Source organism: Dermacentor variabilis, chromosome 4 (genome assembly GCF_050947875.1).
Source record: "Dermacentor variabilis isolate Ectoservices chromosome 4, ASM5094787v1, whole genome shotgun sequence".
In the NCBI taxonomy this organism is placed as follows: Eukaryota; Metazoa; Arthropoda; class Arachnida; order Ixodida; family Ixodidae; genus Dermacentor; species Dermacentor variabilis.
In genome coordinates this window covers 127,612,212-127,632,496 of record NC_134571.1, presented here as the reverse complement: position 1 = coordinate 127,632,496, position 20,285 = coordinate 127,612,212, and the positions used below count along the sequence as shown (strand labels likewise).

The window sequence follows — 20,285 nt, the reverse complement described above, 5'->3', positions numbered from 1 at the left end:
ATATTCGATTCGTACTTGAAACTACGAATATTCGCCGACCCCTAGGTAGATTATTTAGGGCGCTCTGACGCTGGCCAGTATTAACGCGAAAGCGTTAAGGGCCCCGTGTGGCAGAAAATCTGGCGACCACGTCCGGCGTAGATTTTCGAACCACCGTACCCAGGCCCTCTATGTGTGGCGCAAGGAAGTTACTGAAATAATTCAATTTCTCAAGTTGAAATACGTAGAAAAATCGTAAAGTACGACTTACACACAACCTACGGACATGATAGCGTCGGATTGCAATTTGAATATACGAGAAAACATAATTCTGTTACGTGCGAACTCAAACAAACTGCCTTTTCCCGCGTGTCTACCATTCACAGACCAGCCACGGCGTCCGCCATTTAGGCGCACCTGTTCGCGAATATCTCGGAGGCCACGAAGCGGCGCGCCCGGTTCCTTGCAACACCTCCAGATGGCGCTCGCCTCCACCGCATCGCGGCGCACCGTAAGAGGCGGCGTTTCTATCAGAAAGCCCGCCTTTGTGCACAGCGTTCGCCGCCAGCGTTTCCCGGTAAACATTACGGTTACATAAGCTGCAGTTTCCGGGAAGCGTGAGAAGCAGTCACGGATCTTCGGATGCTGCCGCGTTCCACTCTTAAAGGCGAAGCTTACACATCCACCAAATTCTTATATATGGTTTCGGGTTTCAGAGGTTCATTTAACGCAAAAAAATGAAAAGATCAATATTTCGTGTCCGTACTTTTTTCTTGAGAAAACACCATACAACACTAGATGCGTGCACGTATTACGCGCAGGTTTTACAGTAGAAGGGCGCAAGTTGCTAACCAAGGCACACCTAGCTGTTTGTTTACCAACGATGACTAATCGACAATGGAAATAAGTGAGACATAGTATACAGACAACATCGAGAGGAAATGCGTCACCCAGCTCTCCTTATCAGGGCATGACGAAGAGATGTCCTTCCCACAGATAACAAGATATATAGCAGTCAATGCGTTCTTTCTTCCTTATTCTGAAAACCGCTCATAATGCTTTTATCACACTGTTATAAGGCAACTTATGCCCTTTCTTTATAAAATTCTTGCTCAAACATGTACGCGTCCAGTTTCTTTTTTTTACGTTGTTTTCTCTAATTCTTACAAATAAACATTCGGTTGTAAGTCAGTACTTGCGTCATGTGATCTTTCTTCCATCGCTGTCTATAATCATAGCGCAGAGAGTTCAAAATGATAAAGTATCGCTTAAAGGGACACTAAAGAACAAAAATTAAACATGTTATAAAAAATTATTTTACTACAATACCAAAAAAGATCTCAACACAAAGCGAGATTTGATAAGCCAGACAAGACGCAAACATGCGAACCTTGAAGTATAGGACTGAAAACCGTGTCGTCCCACTGACGTACCGGCGTTCTGAATTCGGCGCGAAATTAAAAAGGTAATAAAAAGCTGAACCTTTTTTTTTCTCGTAATTTAAGTGTATTGCAAAAAAAAAAAAAGCTGCTAACGCGAAATCAATAAACAATGTAGCTTTGAAAGAATACACTATTTCCCCCCCTCCCCCCGCCCCGAGCTGACTGAATGTTTCTCCTCGTCTCTTTAACGTTCGTCCACAACAAACAATCAACCCACGATGTCAACAACAAAAGAGAGATAGAGACGTTAGGAACTTTTACGAAATTTATCCGAGTTGGAACGGAAATCAATCCGCAGGGTCAACTGCCGGACGACGCACAGCCCATCGCTAACCCTGCACAGAGAAAAATCGAACCCTGGAATCTAGGCTGGGACGAGAGGCAATAACCGAGCACAAAAATCTGACAATGGATACTGAAAAACTCTGCGCGGAGACACAAGGACAGCCGAGAGAAGACAAGGTCGAGCAATAAACCCACAACTGAAGTTTATTCCAAACGCATACACGAATAAATATGAAAACCCAAACAGAACAAGACAAGGCTATTATTTTGAACGCGACTTGTTACCCCGTGTGCCTGACTGAGTTGGCCAAGAGAGACCCGAAACTCCCTATCAGAGAATCTGACAATGGGTTCTTCGACAGGGAACCTTTTGTCTTCCATCTCGGTAATTTCCGGACCCACGGCTTCTACGGACCATTGCCCGATCGCTCCGAGTGAAATTTGAGCGTGCAATTCACTTCGCTCGATTGCGGAGAACGATCCAACACTTGCCCGATAGAAAATCCCCGCCGCTACTGCCTGAACGCACTAGCTGGGAAACTTTCAGCGGAGAGGTCCAATTTCCTTCGCTTGAAACACTTCGCGTTATCGCACAGTCACGGCTAGGAATTGTACATACAAGCCACAAAAAGAAACACAGTTACTGGCATCCCGTTACTTGATGCCACATGCGCAACCTAAATAAAAGAAATAAGAAATGTAAACTAAAGCAATAAGAAAACAAAGAAGATCAGTCAATCAGTCAAAGACCCAGTCGAGGCCACAAGCTCTACGCTCAAGGTGGGAGAATACATACCCCAGTGGTACCCAGCGGGTTACTCTTACATAATTTTGCGTCCAGTACGGTCGAATCGTGTCTTAAACGGCGAGCATTACAGAACACAATAGACTGGGTCCGCAGGCCTTTCTAGGATACCTCACTGATGACATAGGCGACCCTCAAGTCTGACAACATGCAGACGCGCAGCTGAGAACAGACTGACAACATGCAGCTGAGAAGCGAGGGTAAACATTTACAGCAACCCTTTGGATGTGCTACAAAGACGCATAAAGCGACAGAACCGCTTCAAAACGAGCTTTGACCGCAAGTTTGCCGGGGTAGACAAGGATTATTTCTGATTAAAAAAAAATTCGGAGGTCAGCCTGAAGCAGAAGTTCTGGCCAGCCCCTAAGCATAGGATAAACATAGTAAAAGATAGAGAAGGAGCTGGAACTGGTGACGACAAAGATAACTGAACGAACGCGAACAGTGAACTCTGTTCAAACAGGTCTGCAGGCATCGCAGAGAAGCTGACCTAGCGTCCTAAAGCTACTCGCTATTTTATGTGAATACGCATGCAGTCGGAAAGATGCCCCGCTAGACCGAGAGAGAGAGAAATAGAATTTAATGGCACTTGGAGAGGATAGCCTAGCGACAGGCTTGCCACTCCTGGTAAGATGGCGAGGGATGAAGGAAAGGGAGTGGGTGAGATTAACAATTAACAAAACATTCAAATTTCTAACTAATCATTTTACAGCGCATGCCGATATCCACAAATTGTAGCCTGGAAGTTCGCGAGGTATCTCTCTCTCACGTGCGCGCGCAAAATGTGGTAGCAAGCCAGAGTTCAGAGCCAGGACACTGCTACGGTCCAACCACGTCCCGCAGCTCCAGTGACGTGTCGTGACGCATGCATGGAGCATTCCTCAAGATAGCTCTCGAAATTGTAGAGCGTGTGTAAATAATTAAATGATGTAGGTTCTCACCAACACCGCAGTCGAAGTATAACGGCGTGCTGAATTTCCGAAAACGAATTTTAAGTACTGTCTCGTGTAAGCGACATTCAGGCGAAGTCGACGAAGGCACCTTCGACAACGAACACGCCTTCACTACAGTTTGTAGTTTGCCCCGCTAGGAAAACTACAAAGCAAACAGGCTGCAACACATGCTTGTCAGTACATTAAGCACTTTGGTGTGAAATTTGCAAGGCAAGCAGCTAAGCTCAACGTCGTCAGCACAAACCCTTTTATGCAACGATGTTCCTTGCGACCTTGGACAGAAGCTAAAGCGAACAAGAAAAAAAATATATCGCAAAGTTGGCGATTCTGTTCAGGTTATACTATACGCGCAGAACGTCAAAATTTGCACTTTAGTGCGGCCTGCAGAATTTGCACGAGCCGTTAAACGGAATTCAATACCGCATTATAAGCGCCAGCAAGATGGCGTAACGGGCCCGCGGGGTCAGCAAGATTATTAAAGTCTCTAATATGACGACGCGACGCAGCGACTTACCCAAAAAACAACGCGAAGCGCGCCAAAATAATCAAGTGAGGCATGCCAAGAAGAAGAAAAAATGATAATAATGAGACAGGCGCTCCCATCTTTTCCTTCCATCTCCCAGTGATCAATGCTGCTCTCGCCGGTTCCTCTCTTCTTCACTGAGCCGCCCCCACGGCCTTCCACTTTCGGTAACTTAATGGAGGAGACACAGCTGCAGGCAGAGGACTCGTTAGCGCACCTGTACACTGCCGAGGTTGCGCACGCGTGCGATACGCTGGGGCAAGAGGGGACAGAGAAGAGCCCCCTCCCCTTAAAAAAAAAAAGAAAAAGAAGGAAAAGAAGGTTGTGACTACAAAGCGGGCTTCGTTCCCGAAGAGGACATCGATCACTCTCACCGCGCGCGCTCCATTTCCGTCACGTCGAGCGGCCAAGCGCGCGTATACACAGCGCCGGAGTGATTCCCGATGGGCCGCCGCCGCGACACAGACAATGGTGTAGTTACAGGTCATGGTTTCCTGCGCCCGGTGCGCTGTACGGCGTCACACTCCTCTCCGTCAGCGAGCACGACAACCGTATACGTGCATCTGGTAACGTGCCGTTGCTCCGTTTCGTTGCCGTCATTCCTGTGTTGCGCCATGATAGCTGAACGCAGAAGGGCAGCTGCGCATCAAGCTCACGAGTCGTCCGGAAGTCTAATAACGAGCGGGTATTACGTGCATACGTCAATGTATGCAAGCCTGATTTACAATTTTACCTTCTCTTTTTTCCCCCTCGATTTACCTATATATTTAAATCAGTAAACAACCAATTTCTACTACTACTACTGCGCGCCGCCTTCGGGATCGACGCGGGTCGTAACGGAACCGATCGTAACGTTTCCTCCCGCAATAAAAACAAAACAAAACAAAACAAAAATGCTGTCGTAATGCCACCGCCCACCATACTATGCTTCTAGACAACATGGTCATTACTGTCGTCGCCGTCTTCTGTCGTCACACAAACGCTCGCGTCAAACAAATGCTCGCTTTACACAAAACACGTTGGCCCATCTCGTAATCGCATCCCAAAAGCTGCTGGGTAACCAGCTGCACGCAAAATGATTCGCATATAACATCGACTCTCACAGTACGTGGGTTCTGCATACATTTTATTGAGATTATCATTCTGAGGATACTTCGGGCACTTTCCGTTATTTATGTTTATATCTGTCTCTTAACAATTTTTTCCCACCAACCTGGCTCCCGCGGTCACGGTGTGTGGTCTAATAAGTACAGCATCGGGCCGCTGTGCTGACGGTGCAGGGTTCGAAACGAACTGCAAAGCCAACTTTGGTCACTGTGTATGTGCCTCTCTTCGATAACACAAAAAAAGAATATTTAAAATTTCCCCGGTGCTGGGAGGAATCGAACCCGCAACATATATATTTAGACAATCATGCCCGAATAAATATTCACAAGGCGCCACACTTCGCGGCGGCGGCGCCAGATGGCGCAGCGCGTCCATATGGAAGCGCCGGAAAGGAGCCCAGCTGAAATATACGCGCCTCGAGCACGGCGCGTTTCGGCGGTGGCCAGTATGGTGTGTCGCTACGAGTCTTCTATGATACTCGCATCAACGCCTAGTATTAATCGTCTCGAGGCGGGGTCCTGCCGAATTTTTTTTCTTTGTATGTTTTTGGCGCACCACACCAGTCGCGGTGATAAGAATAGAGTTGAAACGCTACTGCGTCCCTGAGCCTGAGCTGTCTTCGGTTCCGAGGAGAATACAGACGTGCGAGCCAGCGCATTAGCCGCAGGACATTTGCGTCTACTGTGCTATTGCCCCGCACATACACGCACAAAGCTGAGCTGTACGTATTGACTGACATGGTTCTACGTTTCGCAGATGTACAGCTCGGCAAGCTATGAAAACCACCGTAGTTGAAAACATATATATATCACCGCGGCGGGCAGTACCGGGTGTTTGAGACTAAGTAATCTTTAAAACACATCTGTGGCAGATAACACAATTACAATCATTGAGCTGTATTGCCCAAACAGGCGGACATTATTTGGACGAGAAATCAAAATACTTAATTGGCTAATTAACAAAACATTCAAATTTCTAACTTATCATTTTATAGCGCATGCCGATATCCACAAATTGTAGCCTGGGAGTTCGCGAGGTAGATGTAATTTGCACTTATTCTCAGGATGACGCCAGTTCCTAGATAATTCCCGAACTGAAATTTCGAAGAAATACATTGGCGGTGCAGTTACATTCGTGCTTCAATAGATAACAAAAATTAAATTATGGGGTTTTACGTGCCAAAACTACGATTTGATTATGAGGCAGGCCGTAGTGGGGGACTGCAACATAATTCGGACCACCAGGCGTTCTTTAACGTGCACCTAAATCTAATAAGTACACGGGTATTTTTCACAATTCGACCCCATCGAAATACGAACGCCGTGGCCGGGATTCGATCCCGCGATCTCGCGCTTAGCAGCCCAACACGGTAGCCACTAAGCAACCACGGCGGGTGTGCTTCAATGCATAAAACGGCGTTTCGCTACAAAAGTAAGTGGGACAATAGTGCATTTTTACAGCAAGTTTTATGGTGCACATCTCGAAATGTACGTAATCCACAGAACTCTATTCAAGTGGACATGCCTTGCAGTCTCACGCGCTACAGTTTCTAAACTTCAATATGTGACATAAGGCAATTAGATAAATTTTTAATTAGTGATATTTCGTTAATTAGTCGATTATGCATTTCGATTTCTCGTGCGAGTACTGTCTGCCTCTTCGAGTAGACGAGCTCAGGGACTAGAACTGTGCTATCTGGCGGAGGTGACCTTTAAAGATTACCTTGCGTCTTCGAAGTCTTCGCAGAAACACCTGGCATAGCGCATGCACGGCGCAAGCTACAGTACGCCGTTGAGCAGTAACATACGTGCAGTGTGCGCCATTCAGAGACAGAGGCTCTTTCGTAGAGACGGGAGACGTTCGCCCGGAAAACACGCCCAACCTGCTACTCCAGACGAATGCGACAAATGATACAAACAGGACACTCGACACACGCATAACACGACAAATAGAATTAAAGCATCTCGTTGAGACCGACCGGTACGTGTCTCGCAGAAAAGCTAAGAGTGTCTTCGTATAGTACGCGTTGCAGCTCAAAGTGTGATGACAATCTTTTTTTTTTTTTATCGGCGCAAGGGCATCTAAGGCCAAAGAGTGTCCAGCTCAAGGTGTTAATCTTGACTGCATTCACTGCGGTCCTTTTTGGAACTCAAAGAGGCAGTTGCAGATTGGACCGTGCTGCACCCTCTCGAAGGTTGCGAGCAGGGCAGTGGCGATGCCACCGGCTACTTTTTTACACAAAGTATTTTGCATAGGCAACGTTTGACGAATATACAGAGAAGACGTGCACGATCACGCTTGTCGAACCATGTATAATGTACGGTGTGCAGCTGTAGTGATATATGCGTTGTGCAAAAGCATTCAGCGCACTGCATGCAGTACTGCAGACTTCAATGCATAAACGTTTACAGTACACAGCGTACAGTCGCCGCTGTACGAACACCGTATAACTCCGTCCAGTGCAGCAAACTACAAATGCCGACGACGGTATACGAAAACAATCTTTCCCGGCTGTGACCTCGACGAAAGGAACGCACCATCCGCGTTTGTCAGACTTTTCCCGGAAGATAAATCTGCTACGCGTGGGCAATTAGGGACTAAATATAGAGCAGCTGTAGTACAGTTAGTTACACCCGAAAGACTCTTTCGCGATGGAACTGCCGGAAAACAAGGTCGTACGAAGGTTGCCGTAGTAAACGAGCAAGACAACGAGGAAGAGAGAAAAAAACAACAACAGAGAAACAGAAAACGTTCCGAAGGGCGCTTGGAGTCATTTAGAACTGACGACATGGACGGGTTCGCCGACGTCCAGGAAGGCGACACACAGTCTTTGTCAAAAGTGCACGGGCTACGTATACGTTGCCTACGATACTCACGCTGACTATAGGATGTTTAAGTGAGTCCCTACAGCGTGCGAAAAAGTTCCAACACACTGCGTCATGATAAGAACTCTCGTACTTATCATACAGAGATGTACAGCGTCAAGATGCGCCACGGGAAAACGCACCACAGCGAAAGGACGTAGGTGGTGAAGGCGCTAAGTATAGCCCGCATAATTCTGACAAAGGCTGTACAGCGATGTCCAACTGCCTCGCATCGAAGTAGAATTGAATGTTTGTTTGATACCATCAATCCCATTCTCGGGGTCATTACACGGAGGGTAACGTTTCAAAAATCACTTATACATAACACACTGTGATACACACAAATTCGCTGATCCACAACGGGCATTCAAGAAAGTGCTCATAGCAAAACTTGGAATACACCAATTTTGAAGTACGTAATTTTACGTCTCAACACGGCCAAAGGCGTTAATTAGACGTTTGCCACGAGGCAACCCCCACCCATCCATCAGCGCGTATACCAAGAAGGCAACGCAGTGTTGACACCGACTGCTGACGGGCACACAAAAGACAATCCCCACCACTACCTGACAGCCTCAACTAATGATGAGAAGGGCCAACGTCAAATACTACCACAGAACGGCGCCGACCTTGGATTCCCAGGTTGCTATCCTGTCTCCTATTCTATGCTTCCGGTGTGCGGGTGCATCGGTAGGAGCGGGTGCCGCGGGACGATGCGATATCGTGGGTGCGGTATCGCAACCGATTCGACGATTGTGATTGGCCGCCATACAGTCATCAGATTCCCTAGTCGTTTCGCCTAGGGAACTCGGACGTTTAACATGCCAGCCGACGGCCAGCGCGCCGGACGCGCCGCGGACCTCACGGACCGCTAGCGTTGAGAAGAGCACGGGCAACTCTGTCTCAGCGCCAAAAGATGACAAGCAAGTGTATAGTGCCCTGTATCTGCCTTTTGAACATCGCCCCCCACCCCACCCCCCATTGGAAATGCCAAATAAAACTTCAGTGTACTAGAAGTTGCAGCTTGATATTGTGAACTGACATTTGGAAAAACCCGGAAGCAATATTTTTTGTAACTTCCTCGGGAAGTAACTAGCGCATAGAATGCAGTTTTGACTGGTTGCCCGAATGATCTCATTTTTGTTCTCGCAATTTGCCAGGGTGTACTCATGCGAGTGCCCGGATAACGGCTCTGCCTTCTGGCTTACGGTCACTCGAAGGTCGCCGACAACGTAAGGGAACTAAGAGCCCCCATTCCATGCTTTAAAAAAAAAATAAGGATATACTAAAAGCGTCAGCGCGCGTTAAGTAAGGTTGAATTAGCTCTGCTGGATATCGAGTGACTCGAGCAATCAAGACGTATATGCGAGGAAACTGTACGTCAGACACACTAGCAAAAAAAGAAATATGAAATGCCGCGGCATAACACTAACAGTACCCGCCGTGGTGGCGTATAGAGGCATTGGCGTCGCGCTGCTTACGTATGCCGAGGGCGAGAGAAAGCTTCGCCGGAGAAAAAAAAAAGGAAAGCAAAAGAAAACAAGCGGCTAACGCAGACTGCAGAAGCAGGAAGCCATCGCAAAGGGAAAGCGGCACACACTCACGACTCTTGCGAGAGAACCACCTCATCGGCAAGCTGGTGGAGCCGACCGCGACGGAGTCTCGAAAAGGACGGATGGACCGCGGGCGCACGCAGCCTTGCAGCAGCCGCGCGCGGGGGATCAACAACTAAAAGTGGGGGCCCGCGTCGCGGCGCGTTTCGCAAGCCTTTCATTTCCCCTCGCGATTTCTTCTCATGAGAATCAATCAGCGGCCACGCGCTTGGGCGCCCCGCGATGTCCGAGCATTGCGCAGCGCTGGATGCAGCGCCACGCAGACGGTCCCGCATACGCAACGTGACGGCCGAAAGCAGCCTGACACGAAAAAAAAAAAAAAACGCAATAGGCACGGTCTGAGATGCGTTGGATGCACGCACCGTATCATAGGTTTTTTTTTTTTTTTTTTCTGCAGCGCATGGGAACCTTTGAGTAGCGTTTGTGGCTCCTTTATACAGAATGCAACGTAGTCCTTTACCGACAAACAATTAACTATACGCCACCGGAGTATATATGCGCTGTAAGAAATCAACGACATCGGGGCAAGCTGGAGCGATATCTTCGGGACGGCGCGCATCGACATCCATCTCGCGTTCTTGCGTGTCGTTTTAATGCGACAGCATCATGTCTCACGAGGCAGAGATTCCGACGTGACCGGGCGATGGTATACCAAAAAAGTGGCGGACGTGCGGACGAGTGAAAACACGTCAGAATATGCTCGGATTGACGACGCATTTCTCGGGGAGGTTCCCGCAAACGAAGTAAATCGACGCCTTTGAAAAGAAAATGCGCTAAATTTCTGCCTGGGTGGGAATCGAACCCAGGCTTGAGGGGTGCGAGACGAGTACGTCATCTATACTTCTTTTTGGGCGAGTCGGTTCATATCGAAGCTTATGGGTAACAGCGCAAACCACAAGAAGGGAGACGCGTACACGCAAGCGCTGACGAACAACTGGTTTTATTGGCAAGGATAGCACACCTTATATTATGTGCCAGAGTGAAGCGAGGGAAATGAAGGGGAAAAACATGTCAAGGGTGATGGCGTGCCAACAACGCAAGCGCAATACGGCCAACCAAGCGCAACAAAACGCAAACATTTTCCTTTGCAATCTGAAGCCCCGATAGCCGCATCCAGAAGATCAAATTCAGCATCAAAGGGAGCAAGGGAAGCGGTGCTAAAGCACTTGCTACCAAATTTTCTAATGTCAAGGGAGGAATGGTAATAAAATTCGTGAAACAGTGCCAAACGTGCTAATGTTATACGAGATGCCAGTGATATGGAAGAGATAGATTGTCCTTCATTGATGTTATGCTAGCGGTACGGTTATAATGTGAAAGTATGAATCTGACTGATTTTGAGCAAGCTCGAGTGAAGAAATAATGATACGGGTCCCACACAGCTGCAGCGTATTCTAATTTAGGACACACTAATGACTCGTAAAGTAATAATTTCAAAGATGATGGTGCTTTGGAAAACTGGTGCAGTAAGTAACCAAGCACGCTATTAGATTTACTTATGTACTCAGCGTGAAGGTTCCAGGTTATAGATTTGCTGTTATATGAACTCCTAAGTATCTGTACGAGTCAACGGGTTCTAGAGGAATTTTATTCAGACAGTAAGTAGGAAGGGTATTGGTGTTCCTCTGCACGCGCATAACTTTACATTTATCAATATTAAGTTCCATCAGCCAAGTGTTACACCAATCAATCACATAGTCCAAGTCAGACTGAAGAGCGTTAGTGTCGTCGTTAGTAATTATTTTACAAAATATCACCAATCGTTAGCAAACAAGTGAATATGAGACATCAATGAAGAAGGCAGTTCATTAATATAAATCAGGAAAAGCAAGTAGTACTGATCCCTGAGGCACACCAGAACGAACTTCAGTCAATTATGAGTCATTATTATTCGCAGTAACAAATTGATAACGGTTAGTCAGAAAACACTCAATCCATTTCAGCAGGTTACTGTCAAGGTTTAAAAAGACTCAGCTTGGATAGCAGCAGTTTGTGGTAAACCTTGCCACACGCTTTGCTAAAGTAAAAAAAAAAAAAAAGTACAAAGTCAGTACAGGAAGCATCATCTAAAATACAGTGTAATCTATGGGTGAAATATATTAGTTGGGTTTCGCATGAGAATGTTTTGGGAAAACCATGTTGTGCTGAGGCGACAAATGTGTTAGAGTAAAAAAAGTTAACGAGATTTCTAAATATCACATGTTCAGGAAGTTTGCCACAGGTGCTGGTAAGCGAAATCGGGCGGTAATTGAGGGGTGAGCTCTTATTTGAAGAAACACTCCCTAATGAATCCTTAAAACAAATTCTATCGCAGGCATTAAGCGTAATGTCTTAAGTCCGAAAAGGAGGAAAGAGCTCCGTCTATACATGGTTAGCGCGCAGGGTGTTGCAAAAGCTGCATCCTTATACCAACGCCGGCAAGAGTGTTAAGCCGTGAGCATGAGATCGACCGGGTAGCAAGAAAGACACCAATCGCTCGTAAGATCTCAGCATCCCGTCCTAACAAGGATGACGGAACAAAGGCACGCTTTTACGTATCGTAATTTAGGTTGGGTTAGTGCAGCCTTTGTTGGCTCCAAAAGGTGTTTCTTTAGGTGCAATCTTGGTGCACTTAATAGTTTTTTATAATTTAGGCGTAAGAAAGGTCAAATAAGACAAATGAACGCACGACGATCGGAAATGGACGCGAAAGTGCGCCGACCGAAGGCTCGAGACCAACGGCACCATACACGAGTCTGCAAAACTCATCGGTCAGCCGTTCCTGGTTTTTAAAAAACAAATTTCTCGGCACGAATCTCCTAAGCGCGACGACGTTCACAAGATCGCCAACGTCGCTCACTGTGGCTGCCGAGAACGCTATAGCTAGGTCGTGTGCTTTTGCTGACACTACGCGCGTTTACTTCCCACCATGGCCGATTACATTCGGACAAAAAACAGCAGTTTGAGCTCCAGCGACAACACTGATGTGGCGGCTGACGGCCCGGAGAGGTCTGACACAAAGGGGTGTCAATTAACCAGATAAAAAAAATATGATCGCTCTTCAGCAATCTCTCTGCAGCCATACTGCACAATGTGTGGCTGTATACGCCATGCTTTTCAGCATAACTGCCACTTCAAGGAGAAAGAAAAAAATTACCGACGATTACGTTACTTCCTAATGCGAAATTTGAGCGCAGCAAATAAGCTGTTTCACCTTTTCGATAGATTGAGGCAAAGAAATCGAGCAACACATGTATGCGCTATCACAGAATTTCTTTTTTATTTTTCACACGTATTCCTTTAACAAAGACTCCACTAACAGTTCTTGACAGTCATGAAGGAAGCTTTGTGGTCGGAGAAATAGACTGATATATGTTCGACTTGGTACACCAATGCTTGATTCTCAAAGACCAGATCTATACAAGTGCCTCGCGAGGTTGTCACAGCCGTGGGACGCGTTACGAGCGAGAGGAACGGGATGTTCTCCCGCACAAGTGTTAGGAAATTGCTGTTTGTCTTTATGTCAAGCCGCCACCGATCTGGCTCTCTGATTGCCACCGCACAGGGCGAACGGCAGCGGCAATTTCGGCTCGGGCGGTGCACATATACAGATCCGCCGCCACCGATCTGGCTCTCTGATTGCCACCGCACAGGGGTTGCATTGGAGGAGGAGCGAAGAAAGGAATTAAGTTCGAGCCGGCGCTTTGACAACCGGAGACACGCAGGAAGAGGGGGGAGGGGGGCGGCGTGTACACCCAGCGACAAACGATGGGGGCAGAAGCGCGCGCAGCAAGCGGACAACACGATAAAGGGAGGAGGGAAGAGATAGCAGCGACTGACTGATGCCGCTGACGCCGATAGTGAGTCAACCCCAGCTGCGGAGTTGGTTTCAGGGACAACGCCGCCGATGCCGACACAAACAATATGATACCCTCGCTTCCGCAGCGCTAAGAACCAGGTCTAGCCGTGGGAAGGTGGTCACGTATTCGTCGACGTGCCGGGGCCTACGTGAAATAACCGGCGCGTCGGCAACTGAAGAGCACCCTATCCGCCACACAAGAACAGGGGGGGGGGGGACCCTTTCCTCCTCTTTCTGCATGGCGGCGACGGTGTTCTATGCAGTCACGTTATCTTGACTCTCTAGCGGCGTCAGCGGCATCCAGCGGTATCAGTCGGTCGCTGCTAGCGCTGGGGGGATGAAAGGGGGGCGGAGCTGGTTACGAGGCCGACGACAACGCCGACGACGACGCGAAACCCAGGAACGGACGCCAAAGAGCTGCGCTCTAAAAAGACATATCGAGAGCAAAAGGCACGCGAAGCACATCAGGTCTATATGTTTAATCTACAGGAACCAAGAGATAAGTGTGTCGGCGCGCCGTCCGTAAACATGTAGTGCAGAAGAGCTTTTGGTATCTACCGTAATCACGTACTCAGCTAATTATTATCGAAGTACTCACGTACTTCGATAATGAGTCACAGCATGGTGGCTGTCCTTTTTCACGTCAACAAGAGAAAAAAAAAGGGGGGGGGGGAATATGTACTTGTCTTTTGACCTCAACAAACCAGGTTGAAGGTCACCGCGCTTTGTCTGCTATACCCGGCCAAGCCAAGCCACATGTCTCGCACCGACAGGCAAAAGTTTATTCGCTCCTACACTGAAATGGCTGGCAGGGTTTTACGAGCCAAGACTGGCACAGCCGGCTACGACAGGAGCAGAGAGTAGGGGTTTAAGATTAATTTTCACCTCCTCGGGTTGCACCCAATATGTAAATATGCGTTCAAGGCGAGGTTTAATGACAAGAAAGGCACTAAGATAGCGAAAAGACACGTCGCACACCATCCGCACACGCCACTGCTTTCAACAACAGTTTTTAGTGTATTTCTAGTGCCAAGCCTCACCAGATATACGAGTATAATACATGTATTTAGATTGCACCTCAAACGGACATAATTATGACCCCCCCCCCCCATCCCCGAAAAAAAGAGGAGGGGGGGGCGGGTCATTAAGATTTAAGAGCAACGGACTTGGCAAGAATGTCATTGCGTTTATCCACGTTAAATCAGCGCTTAAAGAAGAACACAACCAGCACGCAGTTTTAAAAGAGCGCAGGGTTTCTTGGTTTTGTCCTGTATCCGCGGCTTTGGGGCGCTTGTTCGGGTACAGTGCGTAAGAGCTTTAAGCAGTGCAAGCGGTCGTTTTCGTTGCATTCACAGTGTGTTGATGGGACCGCTTCAGAAAGATTGCAAACAGTTTGATGAGAACGGTTTTCTTTATGTCGCAGGTGAAAAAGTAAGAGCGAGTGTGGAAGTAGAAAGAAAGGTCTCTTTGGACTGATTGCGTGTGCTGGTGTGTGTATGTGGGAGTGCTTTTGTTTTAGCTGTTTTATATATACTGTTCTAATTAAAACTGCAGCTGTTAATGGCATTTCAGTCTGCTTCCTTCATCGCGCGCCTATATTTCGACTTTGCGCGGGAAGCAAACACAATGTCAAACTAGACCAGCCGTTCATCTTTACCAAGTACATTCCGCCTGCCATGTGACAGACCACGCCCACCACCCGCCTCAGAAACAACAAAGCACGTGGTCTGCGACAACGCCTGTAACGTGGCTGGCAAAAATCGATTTGGTCTTTCGGTGACCCCGTGCCTTTTTTAGAGCTACGCGTATACAGCTTTTAACGTGAAACACAAACAAGCGCTTATCGCAATCCTCGTAATGCTAACACAGGTCCGTTCACTGTTGCGTAATGCGCGGCCGCTTGAAAAGCTCAACGTGTGCGGTCTTGAACGCATGTATGGCCGCGAATACACCTGCAGCACGTTACCTAGCAACCAAGCAGCCACCGTCAGGGGATCCACGGCGTCAGCTGGCTGCTGGTGCGCTCTACACAGGAGTAAACGGGTCTGTACGCCAGTGTTGAAAATCTCCAAATGCCACGTAGCTGAGCAGAACCAAGGTAATGTTTGCAATAATTGATGATAACATCATCAATTATTATAATTAGGTGAGAAGTGTCAATGATAAAACGGTAGAGAAACATGAAAAACTCTCAATACAGTTTTCTGTTGCTCAATGCGTACGTGCTACATAAAAGTATTTCTCCCAGCTTTAAGAAGCCCGCGAATACACGCAATACTGCCGCGCGACTGGCGGCTCGAGGCACTTTGCATGTATTCGGGGGCTTGTTTCACGCTCGGAAAAACTTTTATGCAGCACGTATTGAGCAACAGAAAGCTGTGTCGGTAGTTTTTCATATTCTTCTACAGTTTTCTCATTGACTCTTCATCTAAATATATGAGAAGTCAATTAATTAGAAATATTTATGTAATTACTCGGAATGCAAATTAAATCTGAGGTACCTCTAAACGACAGCAAACAACTTCACCTCGGTTCTGTCCAGCTACGAGGCATTTGCATACCTTTAAATCTTGTCGCACGATAATTGGGACACCCCGTACATGGTAAGGGTCGGATGAAACCCCGTCTTCTGCTCTTGGAGGCTATTTCGTTTCAGCCTGACAGCAGCATTCCGCGGTGCCGCATCGCGAACAACGACGCTCTTTCGGCACGCGAGCGTATACACTTGCATTCCGACGTGACCGGAACTGAAGAACGCTCGCGGAGTATCGGAAGCATCGAGGTACACGTCGAAAAACAGAACTCCACGCGGTCAGCAGCATTCCGGAGCCGTCGTCCATTAAAGGGACACTAAAGGTTAATACTAAGTCAACGTGGACTCTTGAAATACCATCCCAGGAACCTCGAAACGCTTGTTTCATGCGAAGAAGATACTTCTTTTAAGAGAAAATGCGTTCTGAAGCCTCCGCGTACCTCTAGCGCAGTTCAAATCGCCCGCCCTCCGATCGAGAAATGGTGACGTCATGGTCTCATAGTGACGTTGTGCCGTCGGTGAGTAAAACGGCGCCCGCAGTACAGTGCTCAGAGCACTGTACCCGCAGACGGTGCTACGGCTTTTCTGCGCAAAAAGCAAACGCGCGGCCAGAAACAGAGCCGAGACAGAGCCGACAGCAGCGCGAAAGCGGAACTATATTGGCTAGCGGAAGGCATAGCGCGCGACGATAAGCTGGTTCTTCGTTTTATGACGCCAAATTTGACACTCGTTGCAATGGACGACCCTGACAACGACACATTGGCTCGCGATTCTGGGCTCGACTTCAGCGATTTAAGCACTGATGAACGTGACCTGCTGCTGAGGGCTCGCGCTGCCGGCGTCGTTGCGTACTACTACGACGGCAACTGCATGTCATGGCTGTACATATTCGCAAATTTGTAGTTTTTCCTTCGTGAAAACCAAATGCCGCACTCACCGCTCCGTCTTCGACCTGCCGTTGTTCTTGCGCTTCGGAGAATGCAGGCAAAACCGACGGAACAACGCTACGGGAAAGCATTGCTTTGAAAGGCACTCCACACGACTTCAGTAAGTCGTCGTTGAACTCGTAATCCTCTGGACGAAAGTGTAGCGAGCACACTATGCGATTTTTCGGCTCTTTGCCAGCGCGCTAGCTGTGGCAGGGGTACGGCACTTAACCACTTCGAACGGAGAGGTTCACTCGTTGGCACACAGTGATAACTAACGTTGGATTCGCCGCTGCAACTGCCCCTGGCCAAGTTCCGCGGACCGTTCGCGCATCCCACGACATCACATGGACGTGGCATTCCCGCTGCTTGTTCCAAATGCAAGTTTCGCGAGCCAGCAGAACCAGCGCAGCACGACGCGATAACGAAACAGCTGAAACTCCAAAGCGCGCGCGGCGCAGAGTCGAGCGCGCAGAGTCGAGGGAAAACGAAACCTTTCGACCACCCATACTACTGAAGGGTAACGCCAAAATGTTTTTTTTTTTTTTGATCGAGCAGAAGTAGACAAGTAGCATTTTCTTCCGTCTTATAACCTAATTAAATGATCTTTTTGATACGAGTAGTTGAGTACTAGTGACATAAATTATGACGAGGAGTGCCTTCCGTCATCGGGCTCGTAGCGGAATGTTGCTGGGGAGTCTCAAATCGTGTCATGCATTTACCACAATTCCTCGGTTACTAAAGCTCCATTCGCGATTATATTGACGCCTTAAACGTTCTAGAGCATTGCTTTATCACTTTAACTTGACTTCATAGTAACCTTTAGTGCTCCTTTAAGGCGCCTCTCTCATATCCGAATCATCCGGCATGCACACGCACCCGGAGCGCAGCGAATAACCGTAGCCGCCAATGGTTCTCTTCAGCGCAACCCGAATATGCGGCCCTCGAGAATACAGTGCGGGGGACAACTGCGGGTAGGGGGATTCAGAACACATCGCATCGGGGACATCCCGGCCTCGAAAAAGTGGTCGCGTATGCGTCAATATGCAGGCACGCCTGCGCACCTGTGTGGCAGAAAAAGTGCTTGCGTCTGGTTCCCGGTTTTCTGTTCACGTTTACGGGGATTTTACACGTGTCGTAAGACGTTTCGAGGGCGTGTGTATATATAGCGACGAGAACCGGAAATAAATCTGTTGAAAGTTAGCGCTGTGTGTGTCAGACGTGCCTTTCTGTTTGTCCTTGTCGTTCAGCTTGCGCTACAACAAAATAAGATATATATGCATATACACGCTTCTTCAGCCGGTTATCCGGCCTTCGCGCACGACACCACGGCAACGACAGGCCGAGCTCGCGCACACTCGTCAAAGCGGTCTACCGAGCTATCCAAGTGCGAGACTGCGGCGACTAATCGGAATCGGCGCGCGTCTTTCCTTCTTTATTTCTCTCTTTCTTCGGCATGGGGTTAGTGTACACACTCAAGCAGCTGGCATCCCACGGAAACGCCTGCTCGTGCACGCATCGTCGTCGCGCATGCGCTGTATGGGCGCTTTCACGGCACTAGGCAACCAGCGTACACCTGCGGATTCCAATCCCAATATAGAGCATCCATCGTGCGGTGGCACGAGTCGAGGCGAACATTAGCGAAAAAAAAAATATCTATATATATCTGATGAAGTAAACGTATATATTGCGCTGCCGCGAATGTGGCTTTTCTTTTTCTTCGGTGGTTTCTATTGCACGTTATCGGACAGCACGAGCACGTTCATTTGGGTGAAAGAGGTGGGTGACTATACTTCAAAGTAGTAAGTTCAAATATGCGATAGTGACTGTTAATGAACGAAGAAAAAAAAACGTTAAATGCGCCCAAAATTGGCGACATATTTGATCCAAATGCATGCTTAAACCTACCCGTCAGAGCTTAAAATACACTCGAAGAATTATACTTGCCAGGGACAGGATGCGGTTTGGGAAGTGGTTGAATTTATCAGAAACAATGAGTACAAAAATGCCTGACCAGAACGCCCAATGGTTACAACGCCGGCAACCTGCGGTATTAGCACTAGACCGGTTGTCTTCTCGTTTTTCGTAACAGTTCCAAAATACCGTATTTCTTGATTATGAGACACCGAACGCCTAAAATGGGACCCCGCAGGTACAGTAGCACATACCCCTACCTAAAACCCCTCCATCCACGCGTCAGCGCCGCTTTTGCGAAAACGTGTATGGAGGGGCTTTACCCCTACCCACCACCACAGCCCCTTCTCCCCTCCAACCCCCCCCCCCTCCCAAATGAACGCGTTACGAAAGTGGGTAATTACACAAACGATACTCGGGAGAAAAAAAATAAGCAACAAGCCCGAAGTCTCAAACGACAAGAGGTAGAAACAAGTAACAGCCCGCCGCTTCAAACGAAAGGCACAATTCCGCGGACAACAAACGGCAGAAAGAGGACTCACGGTGAACGCCCCAGAGCACACGCAACACGAAAAAGCAGCCGGGGCAGCAACGGTTCGCCGCAATGTTACAGCAGGTGGTCGCGAACGCGCAACCTCGTGAGCGTCCGTTACTTCCTACGTCGCGTACGTTTGCGAAAAGGAAAACATTGGGAGGGGGAGATAAAATGCAAAAGGCGTCGACGCACGCGACAAGAGCGAGTTTTTGAAAGATATACGGAGCCGTTTTCGAAGCGCGGCGCGACGGCAAGGTCGAGGAAAAGCACGTGCGCGTTCTCACCTCCGCACGTGTCCAGCCTCCTCCTCCTCCCCCTCGTGACGCAATCGCCCTGGCGGCGCCGCAAAAAGACTTCCTCGCAGTCCGAAGGAGCCTGCCGTTAAAAAGGTATGGATCGAGAGGCAGGGCGGCACGCAGCCGCTTGAGAGCGTGGCTTTCACGCACAAATTGTTTCAGTAGAACGAGTTGCAAGGTAGACGGATGGGTGCGGTGCTATATAGCATGTCGTCGCATGGCGAATCACTTGCATTGTTTTTCACGACGTTTTACACCGGACGCTTTTTTTTTTCTTCTTTTCTTCAAGTGGCCAGATAGGAGTATGTATGTATGTCGTATACAAACACGTCAGAGTTCGGGTTCCCAAGTCTGACGTTTCTGTAGGGCACTTTCGCATCGAGTCCACATTGCGCGAGCATGACAGGATTCCCTAAAGAAGTGAACTCTCTTCGTCCGTTCTGCAGCTGCAAGCTGTTTACAAAGAACAGAATTAACTGGCGCCCGAAGGAACTATACTCTAGAGGAAGCCCTGTCCGGCGACGGAAGCAGTTGATTCCTTTAAAAAAAAAACGAGCATCACTGAAGAGTTGATTGATTGATTGATTGATTGATTGATTGATTGATTGATTGATTGATTGATTGATTGATTGATTGATTGATCGATCGATCGATCAGAACGCCATAGCCACT

The 20,285-nt window shown here is 48.1% G+C and overlaps 1 protein-coding gene across 4 annotated transcripts in view; it reads right to left on the bottom strand.

Moving 5' to 3' along the window:
- Orp8 (Oxysterol-binding protein-related protein 8) overlaps nt 1–20,285 on the bottom strand; it is a 131,154-nt gene that overhangs the window by 92,666 nt on the left and 18,203 nt on the right. Inside the window, exon 1 of one of the 4 annotated variants that reach the window (XM_075690292.1) lies at nt 19,325–19,653. The exons of the other annotated variants lie outside the window; for them this stretch is intronic. The gene's annotated coding sequence lies outside the window, so the exon portion shown is untranslated. Of the gene's footprint in view, nt 1–19,324; nt 19,654–20,285 lie in introns of those variants that run through there. 4 annotated transcript variants of the gene reach the window in all.